The sequence below is a fragment of the Filicampus tigris genome, chromosome 8 (genome assembly GCF_054856515.1).
Source record: "Filicampus tigris isolate MCC_2025a chromosome 8, RoL_Ftig_1.0, whole genome shotgun sequence".
NCBI lineage: Eukaryota > Metazoa > Chordata > Actinopteri > Syngnathiformes > Syngnathidae > Filicampus > Filicampus tigris.
The window spans coordinates 17426983-17438560 of NC_141224.1; positions in this window are offsets into that span (position 1 = coordinate 17426983).

Below are 11578 nucleotides of genomic sequence, written 5' to 3' on the forward strand. Positions count from 1 at the left end.
TCAAAGTGGGCTACTACACTGAATGATTGAAGATGCTATCTTCACCATTCAATCTCGCTTCTCATTGCGGTATTGTTTGATGAATAGCTGTCTTGACATACAGTTCCTCAGATCTCATTTGGATTGTAGACTCTAGCTTTAGGGCCTGAAGCCATTCCGCTCCATTTCAAATGAACACACATGCATAACATGCACAGACAAATGTGTAATCATGCCTTCAGGCAAGAACAAAGAGACATTAAACAACAATTTGCATCACTTAAAGGTGTAATTCAGGAGAGCCTCCTCAGACTTTTTATCCACTTTTTCTCATGGGACATAAACATAAAGGTAGACATGGAAAACAATGTCTAGAACGGTGAAGATTTAACCTAATATCAACTGTCAAATATCAAAACACAAAGTCCAAAATTGGTTGTTCTTCACCCAGTTTTTCACATTTAATTTCTTAGCCATACTTTATGATTTAATTGGACAATTTGGAGTCCTTTTCAAAATAATGCTCAGCAGCAGGAGGTTTGCTGATTTATCGCCAATATATCCTTAGTTTCTCAAAAATCAGTAAATGCTTTTAAGATTCAGAGTCACGGATGATGGAGTGTACTGGTTAGTACGGAGAAAACGACATACCTTGATCCATGGGCATTTTATTAAATTTTGCTGGTCCTTCATTCGTCATCCGTCAGTGGCCAGTATACCTGTCCGACATTGTTCAGTCCGTAATTTTTCGTGACAGAGTTAATTGCAATCTTGAGCCAGTCCGTCAGTTAAGTCTGTCAGTTAGTCTGTCAGAAGTCTGTTGCACTGTCAGTTGGTCCCCCCCAAAAAACGCCAGAAAACCAAGCGTCCACCAGTGACGGACTGACAGACTGCTCCGTCAGTCTGACGGAATGCCCACCTCTGCAGATTTGACAGGAAGCATGCACACTTGAGGGTGTGTATTAAGCATGAAGGTAAATGACAGACTTCAGCCAATGGTTGTGTGCAGCCAGAAAAGTCTGCAACTGCAGTTTTTCGCTCTCGTGCACTATGCATTGGCATAGCAGTTTCTGCTTGTATGTGTTATATTTGAGTGAATAGGTGAATAGCTTTTCACGCACACATTCATACACCAATGGGCAGCTGCTGCCATTCATGTCACTGGCAGGCCCACTGGGAGCAAATCAGGGTTAAGTGTCTTGCCCAAAGCCACTTCAACAGTGGACAGATGACGGGAAGATGTTTCATCTTTAATCCAAAAGGCCACAAAACGTGTTAACAAGTGTATGCAGGACAGTTATTTCATGAACCACACCAGGCAACAACAACACATGCCCATAACACCTCACTAGGGAGGCATCCAGGAGGCATTTCAACAAGATGCCCGAGCCACCTCATCTGGTTCCTCTCAATGCGGAGGAGCAGCAGCTCAACTGAGCCTCTCTCGGTGACCAACCTTCTTATCCTTATATCGAAGGGACAGCCTGGACACACTGTGGAGGAAACACATTTTGGTCACTTGTATTATGGCTCTTGTTCCTTCGGTAACAATGCACAGCTCATGGCCATAAAGCTGGGGTAGGAACATAGATCGACTGGTAAATTGAGAGCTTCACCTTTCGGCACAGCTCCTTCACTACAACAGACCGCTACATCACTGTAGGCACTGATCCACCTGGCGATTTTCCACTCCATTCTTCCCTCACTCGTGAACAAGACCCCAATAAAATTAAATTCCCCCACTTGGCCTGAAGAGGGCACTCCACTTTTTTTGAATACCATGGTCCTAAGGCCTAGATAGACCAAAAAGACGCTGGCCAACAGTGACAGACGCTTACCCCCTGTGGCGTCCGGCCGGCTGTTGGCACGTCACGCTAGAGGAATACACCGCAACGACAGACAGCGACGCTGACCATTAAAGTACTTTCTGCGCATGCATAAGATGTAATACCCTTCCATACCATCTGCGGCGATAGTCACCAATTCTCATGGTTAGAAAAATCCAACCGGAAAGCTGTTGGCCAGGGGTGGATTATAAAAACGTAAACAATGCATTCAGCTATATTCTGAACTCCCACGCAAAGAAAACCATCACGTTCTTGTGAAATACTTACATTGTCAACCCTCGCTCTTGTAAATATGTTAATAAATATATATATATATATATATTAGGGATGTGCGCGACTAGTCGTTTAACCGTTTAACCGTCTATGATTTATTAAACGTTTTGTATTTTACTAGTCGGTTAAACGCAGCATTAAGTAATACACATCTTGTTCCACACGCCTCTGCCTCGGCCTCTCTAAACATGCTGAGCACCAAGAGAGAGAATTGCTTCCTCCCCCCCTAAAAAATAAAAATTTTTGTGTAAGCGTTCATATTACATTAAAAATGCGACCTCTGTCTTGTCTGATGTATGAACGCATGCGTCGTCAAATTGGCCCGCCTGCGCAGAAGAAGAGACGACGTCACACCCGACGTTGTGTAAGTAACTGTGGTCCAGCGTTTTGGGGCATTCAAGCGATTAAGTAGCAGGTAGAAATAAATACAGTATTTGGGGGAAATTATGAGGCGAGGCTTTATTATCTAATTTCATGGAGAGATCACTAACGATGACGTCACGTCATAACCGTGCGTAAAAAATCAATCTATCAATTACTACGATCGCCATAAATGTCCACTTTATGCTTCACGTTTCAAGTGGGATTAAATTAAAGTAAAATATAAAGTCAATAGTGTAACTCAAAACAACTTTGCAGATTTGATCCCCCTGCTGCCAGCACTTTGCCTCCGCTTGCGCGGAGCGCATCTTGGGCTCGTCAATGTTGTATACAGTATATGCGACCTGGCCGTTCAGACCGCGAACACATTGGAAAAGATCGGATACGTATCCGATCTAGGACCACATATGAAAGCCACCCAGGTCGCATTTGATAAAATTGGAATTGAGCCGTTCAGACTGTCATAAAAAAATCTGATACAGGTTGCATATGGGCAAAAAAAATCCGATCTGGGTCGCATTTGACTGCGGTGTGAACCTAGCCTAACATGGTGCTAGCGAATGAGACCCTGCTGGACTGGGAGTCGGTACCATTACTCATTACATTATTCATAATAAATGCCATGTATTGCATTGGAAAATGGATCAGAAATGTATTTCTCTTTCAATTGTTCAGCTTTATTCAGTCAGTTGTTGTTACATCAATAGAATTTAAATTAACAAACTGTCCTGAATGTTTGGGCTAAAATAGCCCAGACATTTAGGACATTTGCATTTTAAAACTGTGAATTCAATATGTATTCAATATGTATTAAAATTCAAGTTTTCTTCCTTATAGACTAGTCGACTAGTCGCAAATAAAATTTGAGACTAGTCGGCAGGCAAATTAGTCGAAATTCCCATCCCTAATAGATATATATATATATATATATATATATATATATATATATATATATATATATATATATATATATATATATATATATATATAAAAAGTAGCACATAGTTGACGTTTTATTTTATTTTTACCAAGTGGACTGTATAGTCTCCCAGTAAAGAATAAACATCTGTGCTTCATTTTGTGAAAATGCTGCCTGTAAGCAGTGTGTTGCAATTTCAGTAACATAAATCATTTCATTAAGTAGTTGTAAAATCATTTCAGTCTCCTTTTTGAAAGTTTTACACCACTAGCTTTATGCCTTTGGGGGCTGGGGACACCTATCTAATGGCCACACAGTGTAGCAAGATAGCTACCAGTCACAGTCGGAGGCTATTCAGGCTGCTTTAACGTGTAATTGGGGTTGGCTTATCACCGCAGCACAGCAAGTCTGTTTGCACCAGGTGAGATAATGTGTATATATGTACATCTTGAATGATCGCATGTGGTCAGAGCTCTCTTCACTGCGCCATATGCTAATAAATGCCAACATTTTTCAAAGACAAAGAGTGTTGTATTTTTTGTGGCAAGGGCAACTGCTATAAGAACCTGGGGCTGTGCATTATTTAATCTGCAGTAGAATCGTGTACGGTAAAAACACATGGACTGCATCGAATGGCCACTCTTCCCGATCTGCAGAAGAAGTGAAACAACGTGTGATTGTGTTATGGACCTAAAATGACAAAACCGTGCCCCATACTTTATGAATGAAAAATGACTACGGTCAATATTAAACTCAATTGTGCGGAATACTCTTACATGTTGAAATGTGTATTTCCATCAGTGCCCTGCATACACAGAGGGTGTACTAAATGAAAAATATTTACTGTCAGATAACAGTGTTTTCAAGAAGTATTCTTCCTCATCACAGTCGCTCACTGAATGTTAATCTCTTGCTCAGTAATATAATTGCCAAACCCCAATCATCAGTACAGTTATGTCATAGCTGCACTTGCCTACATTATACAGACACATATTGATCACTTTTGTTATGTTACCTTTCTAAAGCTTATGGAGACGTAATCACATCCATAAACACATTAAATGCATGGAATTTAAATGCTTTTAATCTAATTAAAAAAAACATCACCCTTGCAGTGTAATCTGTAGATTTTTTTAACTGTATTTTTTTTCATACATATAAACTAAATGTAAATGGCAAGGTTTTAACCTTATTGCCCTTAGCAGTAGGTTCTTTGTCATCAGTGATCCTCAAAGTCATAATGTAAATGTAATGTGTCTTAGTTCCCGAATATTCCGGATTGGATATTTGGTTTTCGCCAATAGCAGACAGTGATCTAAAATCAGTATCCTTGTGCAAATTGTCAATAAGTGACTTCTGTGAGACAGTTTTAGCTTCTTATGTATCAGTTTCTTTTACTGCTATTACTTTCACCAATCTTTTCATGGACCTAAGTGCGTCTGTTCCCCATTTTTGTTTGTTTGTTTTTTGGGTGCTTGTTTGTTTTTGTTTTTTACTAGCGAGCATTTTGTCCAATGACATTCTCATCAAATTTAGGTGAGAAGCTGTTAACAAATGCTGTCATTTTAAAAAAATCAAATGTTGTTATTAGCATTATTATTATCATTTGTCATTACCTGGTCCAAATTGCATATTTGGCAGTTGTTAAAATTAAAAATATGGGAAGACCCACGATCAAAAATCTTCAAGTTGTATTTTGTTGTAGTTTTTGTAACTATTTCATTTTCTTTTCTTGGAGCCAAAACAATCTGGATCTGGATAAAATGTACATAAGAACAATAATCAATAACAGGGAGGCTACATTGATTAATCAATCAAGTTAAAAATCAACATTCTTTCTCAATCCATATGAATGTGATTTTATGTGCAACATAAGTATCCCAAAGACCCTTCACTGTGCCACATATCAGAAAGATTTATGTGCAGTAAGTAGATGCAAATAACTTGCCACAGACACTGATTTGTAGTATACAGGGAGGTCAAGTATACAGCGAGTCTTGTGCTCCTGCAGAGCTTGTTCCATTAACCCACAGCAGAGTGCCTGTAGTTAAAGAGACAATAGACCCTGCAACCCAGCACATTGGCAATTCGATAACACGAGGGAGACACAAAGCCAAGCTTCGATCCAGCAAGAAGCCAAGGACTAAGCCTTCCTCCCGCCTCGACTTGTCACAGTGATAGTGTCAGTCCACAGGGCATTTTGTGGATGAATGAGTTCAAGATTTCCATCACACACTTAGAAGAAATGATCCCCTTTAATTCTGACTGTATTGAGGAAATAAATAAAACGAAGCTGTTCAAAGAGCTTTCAGTAATTGGATACAGAGTAGACTTGCAAATTCTCGCAATAAAACTCATACTGTACACTTGATTTGTTGTCGACCTACACTACATGATACAGGATACCAACACAAGTATCGATATCGGTGCATACTCTATGTCTGTATTTGTACTCAGACTGGCTATGGAGAGGTATTTTAGGTAAACACAAGTGACAACACTTGTAAGCCGACTGCAAATTGTGCTGCACAAAATGGATGATAAACTCTACATGAAGTGGCAGCGGATGGTCCGGCAAGCACCCAGTTATTTGAGCCACGTCTACAATCCAAAAATATGCAAGTTAGATTAATTATTGAAGACTCTAAATTGTCCTTGGGTTTGAATGTGAGACAACATTCAGTAAATGGTTGTCTGTCTATATGTGCCCTGCGAATGACTCATTGAGCAGTCCAGGGTGTACCCTTGCTTAAAGTAAGCCAGGATACAGGAAGGTCCAGCCCACCCATGACTCAAATGAGGATACGCATTATACAAAATGGATGGATGGATGGTGTGGTAAGACTACTACAAAAATGTCAGCAATGAGAAGTGCTTGTGTTTTTGAACAGTATTTTATTGAAATAACATATTATCAAGACGCGACGGCTTTATCACGTATCTGTACTTGGTATCTTCGAGTACGCAAATGTAAGTAATTGTACAAGTACTCGGTATTGAATAAAGTGTATCATGCATCCCTAGCTTTGACACCACAATTGATCTTCTGACCTGTTCGGGATAAATTCGGACTAGACATACATATTATTTGTCGCATTTAAGAAAAAAATCAATTTAAAGATTCCGGGCTCTATATTTGTAGATAGTGCAGCTGTGGTCAAGCGTCAGACCTGGCGCATCTTGAGTTTGTGCTGGTGCAAGCCTCCTTCAGCATGATTCTGAATTTGCGTGATGCTGGGCATTCCGGCAAACTGAGGGCGTTTTCCCCATTGTTACACCTCATTCAGACTTCACCAGTAGCCAGCTTCAACGTTCAGCCAACAGTCTCAAAAACATGAGTAAAAATATTTTGCTTAAATTGTATTTTTTAAATGAGGTATTAAAACTAAAACAGGACTGTGGTCCTTAATGTGTGAGTATAAGCACAATCTGAGGTAGGAATTGGGCATCACCGCTAACTGCCAAACACACTCTCATTAAACTCCCACGACTTCGGCGCGCTCCCAAGGCAACTGCTTCACCCGCTTTGCTCACCACAGTATCACCCCTCCAGTGAAAGCCAAAGAGAAAATGTTCTTATTCCGACTAGGGACTTGCAAACAGCAACCAATATCCTAATATTTCCTGACTGAGGTAACCACCACATGATGTTTTTTGCCAAGCTTTACATTATGAGGCTGTGCAGATCTGGTGCCTAGGGTTGCCAAATAAGGCATTTATCCCCCTACATATGAAGGCTCGTTTAATGTGTGTTAAGCGGGTTCTCTCCTGGAAGACACACTAAGGTACACTAACCGGGCACCTGACTATTTGGTGATTGGAAGTAAAATAAACTTCACGCCTACTGGAACCAGGTTTAAGTATTGGCGCAGGTGGTGTAACATGATTATGGGGAATTTAATCAGGCAGGCAGGCAGACAATTTCTGAGCTCTGCTGTGTGGTGTATGTTACTCTATTCCATTCATTAATATGACAACAGCATGCATCAAACCCTCTGAATCATTGTATAAATCAGTTCATTGAATGCATTGTTATTATTATCCTATCCTCTATCATATTTTTAAAATAACCTGGTTACTTTACATCATCCACCCATGGAAGTCTACTTGCAATCCCTCAATGTTCGAACTTCTGCATGGACTCCAGCAAATCTGTTTCTGCTTCCGCTGGCTCAAAAACTGCGCACGTCTCACGGATTCAATTTTAACGGGAATGAGAGGAGCTACTTCTATTGGCTGCAAAGCTAGTCAGCTGTGTCCACACCCACAGTGGCGCGAACCGCACGGTTCTAATACCAAAACAGAATACAGCCGGCCCATGTGCACAGTTAGACCGTGCTCCGTGCCAGACAGCAGGGCATGGACATAGACCCCATACTGACATTTGTGAGAATGATATATAGATAAAACATTGTCGCTCATAGCCTTCTAAAAGTGGGTTAAAATAGGACTAGTTTTAAGAGATGAGAATAAAAAATTATGTAGAATTCATACATACAGGGTATGTCTAATCAAGTTCAGTGTTAAATGGTTTACATTTGTTTCAATTTCTTTTTCTTTAAAGTACTGTTAGAATGGTTCCTTATTCACTCATCCATGTAATAATGATGGATTGCTTATGTTGCAGTGAAAGGAAACTGACATTCATTTTGATGATACAGCAAGAGCAACTGCAAGTATGGTGCATATACTTTGAGAGTCCTTCAATCCCTTTAAGATATATGGTCATTGTATAATATGAGCTATGCTCCCCTTATATGATAAAGTACAACAGGGTGACATTAAGGCCTGTTAAAAATGGTTATATTTTATGAATACAACGAAACCAACATAAATCTGGTAATACAATCAAGTTATTATATAACGCCATTTACTTACTGTGTTCTTATTCGCTGCACATTATGACAAGGTTTTAAAATAGTTAAATTGTGTTAATATTAAAAATTAATGGAGCTGTAAGAACGTACCTATCTATTATTGGCTTTCACAAAATATTTTGTGACATTTTAAACAGATGAGTATTGTGTATTTCAGTCTTCCTAATAACATTACACAGTGGATGCAAATGACTATTTAGACATTATGATGGACCAAAACAGGCTGTTTCACGTGTATAATGCTATGGATAGCAAAACATTTGTTTCATGTTTACAGATGGTATACTCTATACTGCATAAATACATTTGTCAGCAGCATGGGTGAATAGCTCAGACCAATGACGGTACAATTATGTTAAGTCATATGCAATCACACGGAAACCAATGTCCTCTCAGGCAAGGACATTGAGATGAAATGTGATGAATGAGATGAAAAACAGCAAGTGACGCCAAGATCTATTTTGTGAGCATCCAGAAATTGTGTGAGCAACAATTTATTCAGTGCGTGTTTGCTTTGTGCACTAAAGGTACCCTGCCTTGTTTACCAAATTCACCTACTTTAAATCCAACAACACAAAGTCCTTCTAGTCGGCGTGACAACCCTTTAGAGAGTAGTAGAAATGTTGCAATATTCTCTCTCTGTGAAAAACAAGGGTGGGGTGTTTATCAGACTCGTGGAGAATAGCTACCAAATTGCAAGAGCACTGCAGCTTTTTAAAGAATTCGAAGTGGATTGTTTAAACTCACTGTGTATTTTGAAAAAAGAAAAACAAGACAAGCGCAGTGCTGCCTTTTCTTGACATTCCATTAAAGAGACTGGTAGCACCTTCCAAGCAGAGGGTAAGAGGGCTGTGGGAGGAGGCGGAAGATGCTTGAAAACGAATGATTGTGCTCAAAGTCTAGCTTGAGACACACTGCCATCTAGTGAAAGCATGTGTATCAACATGGGGTCACGCGAAAGTGATAAAGCTTACTATTTATATTTTGTTGGTTTTGTTTGACATGTTTTGTGAAATAATAGAATTTTATTAAATGAATGATTTAATGTTACTGCTTTTAGTGATTGTACAGTATGTAGTTATTGCACATGAAGATTCCATTTCTGGAATCAGTGCAATTTCCTCTCCCATGTGAATAAGAAATACCAACTGCTTTCAAACAGACAAGCCCAACGCCTGGAGCTTAACTTTGGAAGATTGTCGAACTAATTTATCCCTGGTTCAATTTAACTGCTCAAGCAATAGAAGCTTACCAGAGGCCAACGGCTGTGTGCAGTGCAGTTTATATGTAGAGAAATACTTGCATCTATAACGTGGGGTTAAAAAATAAAAATAAAATCTGAAAATAAAAATTTAAGTAGGCCATGTCACTTAGCGAATGGTAATGGGATTTGTGTATTTTTCTATGCTCTTTGGTATGGTGTAAACTTGAAGCCAAAAGCTGCCCATATGCATACACATGTTATAAATATAATATGATTTGGGAATATATGAGAGATTTACATTGTATTTTAGACTTTTTCATTGATTTTAAAACATGTTTGGTGCAGTCCTATGACGATTGACGAATGATGGGACACTTTAAAATAGAAGGACTAACGAATGACGGAAGTGGGTATTCATCCTTCAATGTAATTGTCACTAACCGCGTCCGTCGGTGCGTCACTGATGGACCGTTATTCCATTATTGGCGGGCGTCCGTTTTTCTGATGTTTTTTTGTGGGGACCGACTGATTGAGTAACTGATGGACTTAAATGACGGACTGGCTGACGGTTTGACGGACTGACGATTACAAATTCAGTTTGTCATGACAAACGGACTGATGAATGACGGATGGGTACCTTGGCCGCTAACGGATGATGAATGACGGACCAGCAAAATTTATTAAAAAAAACCCACCTCTGGTTAATAGAATAGAATACAATACAATACAATCCACCCCTCCTTGAGAGGTCATATTATTGTGGTGGAGGGGTTTGTGTGGCCAAATAATCCAAGGAGCAAAATTGTCAGGGGCTTCATGCCCCTAGTAGTGTCAACCAAGGCAAACAAGTTCTACTGCTCAGAATGACTTACATTGACTAATAAGAGTGGACTACATTTTCCCTTGCCTGCCTCTGACATGTGAGCTGGGTGGTGGACAAAGGCATGGACCTTGGTAGTCCGATCACGGCCTACGGAACCTGTTGTTGGGATGTGGAATGTCACCTTTCTAGCAGGGAAGGAGTCTGAACTGGTGTGTGAGGTCGAGAGGTGCTAGGTAGCTATAATCGGGCTCGCCTTGACACTTGACTTTGGTTTTGATTCTCTTGCACTTTGGAGATTTGGAACAGGTGTGGGCATACTATATATATTGCCCTCCTGCTCATTGTTTGTTTATTGGGGTTCGCCCAGGTGGATAAAAGGGTATCCTCGCTCCGCCTTTGGGTGGGGGGGACAGATCCTGACTCTTGTTTGTGGCTTGGCACCTGAAACATATCATCTCGGGTTATGCAAAAAGTATGTCTGTTAAACCTCACCCTATGTTGGGTTTACGGCTTTTAATCAGTTGGTTAGTGCACACGACTACTCGCCTGGCGGACGGTGGTCCAAGCCTTGTGCAGGACTGTGCCGGATGTCGCATGCCAAACGAGCCAAAGAGCGTTCCTAATGGGGACTCCCTCATTTTGCTGGTGACTTTAATGCTAAAAAAAAATTACAGGGATAACATTTAGGTGACCAAAGGTGCATGGTTTAAAGGTACCTGGTTAATTTATCATAATTAAGATAGGGTGTATCGTTAGATTCTAATTAGCTTTTGCTGCTATTAATTTTTTTCCTGAGGAGACCTGATTTTTCAGAGTTCATTGATTTAAGTGTATTTTTCTTTGTCCTGTTGAGTGACATTTTACGTTTTGCAGAGTAGCTGTTCCAGACAGGTTTTGCTGCAGGGTCGAAGGCTAATACAATGAGTCATGGATACAAATTGAACACATAAGCATCTCAGCTTGCAGCCAAGGTCAATAAACCCTTGCAACCTCACTCTACATCTGCACACATCAACAATGAACCTCCACACAAACCTTACAGATATCGCTGCATTGATGGTGACAAAATAAAAATAAAAACATTCTATACTGTAGTGGATGACAATACAGATAACCTTCAAATGTTGTTGTTGTTTTGTTTTGTTTTTTGTTTTGTTTTTTGGGGGGGGGTCCTCTCACACATCAGCTATTTCACAGGCTGTTTTGTACAACACTCACTTATGAAATATGTGCATATGGTCATCACTTGGTTACATTCCCCACTTTTGGAACAAA